This window comes from Cynoglossus semilaevis, chromosome W, assembly GCF_000523025.1.
Source record: "Cynoglossus semilaevis isolate Cse_v1.0 chromosome W, Cse_v1.0, whole genome shotgun sequence".
Classification (NCBI taxonomy): Eukaryota; Metazoa; Chordata; class Actinopteri; order Pleuronectiformes; family Cynoglossidae; genus Cynoglossus; species Cynoglossus semilaevis.
In genome coordinates, this window is record NC_024327.1 from 4,222,069 (window position 1) to 4,223,587 (window position 1,519).

A 1,519-nucleotide genomic window follows, 5' to 3' on the forward strand; every position below is an offset into this window, starting at 1 on the left:
CCTGTTCCATTCCTACAGAAAAATGCTATCTGTCTATTCAGATTTGTCACTGATGTGCCTGTCGAGTTAGGATGTAGAAGAGTAGCAAAATAATGTGCAAACATTCAATCTTCTAGAGAAATAAAATATTTGTCAGTGATTTGGGCTTTCGTTGAATTTGAGAGAAACGGGAGAAGAGTTGAGGGAAGAAAAAGCTGACACTGCACCTTAAGTGACACTTTCTGCTGATGATGATGGGCTGTGAAACTACAGATCAGCTTGTTTGGTGCAAACTCTGCCTGTTTACTGAGAGCACACTGGTTTGGAACAGAGCCAGGCAGAGAATGGGATCAATGCTGTTCCCTTTTTTATTCTCATACAGTAAATGCTATATGAAAAAAAGAACCTCACATTAGGGACCAGACTCATTGTCCCTCAACTCTACCCTCCTTCAAAACTATGGAACTAACTAGGAATAATACAGAACAGTTTTGTCCCGTTTATTTAAAAAATAAATCCTAAATTTGGAAAAGTTTACCCAGGCATGTTTTTAGATATTTTAGTTATGTTGATTGAAACTAATGCAGTCAGATCAAAAATCCCTTGATGAACGATTGTATGTTTGAAAGATTGAAAGCGTTAGCTGTCCTACACAAATTGCATACCTGATAAAGTGAATGCTTTCTGGTAACTGTGGAATGGTCTGAACCTTCAGTTACCTGCAGGTCAGTGGAGTCACACAATAACAGCGGAATCTGCTAAAGAACAGGAAGGGACTTCAGTCTGCTGGCTGAGCTATACGCCATTTTCTATTTATTGTTTGTGGAGGATCGGTCACTTGTTTTCTGTAGGAAACTAGTTTTATCTGTATGAAAACAAGCAAGTGATGCCGTTTCTAAAAGGGGAGATGGACGGACTCGCCCACACACCTCCTGTTCAGTGGCAGTTATGGTGCAGTCGTCAACAGCAGGCATGTGTCCACCTGTCCCTGTGTCTAGCTCATAGATGAGACGAAGGGACATGTCCCAAAGCAACATGAGCCTCAGTCTTAGAAAATGAGTGTGCGTTATAACGTTGAATAGGCTCTAGAGCAGATTTTTTCATGTCCAACAAGACTTCTCTGATTCAGATGAAGAAGATGGGGAGGAATACAAGCCAGAGCATGATGAATCATCTTCAGAAGAAGAAGAAATCCCTGAAGTTGAGAGAGAGACTTTTCTTTTAAAAAATGTCAAAATAACATGGTCTTGGCAGCATGTGACAAACACGGCAGAGCAGCAAAACAAAATGTAACGAGGAAGACCCCAGGACCCACAAGATATGCCGTTTCTCATGCCCATGACATTGTCTGAACATTCTACATGTTTATCACACCAACAATTGAAAAAAGTGTGTGTGAAGGACCGCACAGGGGTTAAAGAAGTGATTTATTTATTATTGCAATTAGGAAGTGCATTGTGTTAGATCCCAGGCTACGGGCCCACCCGCAGCTTGATAGGCTCCGGCCCCACGGGTTCTTACCCCGTGGGAGCTGGCTGTG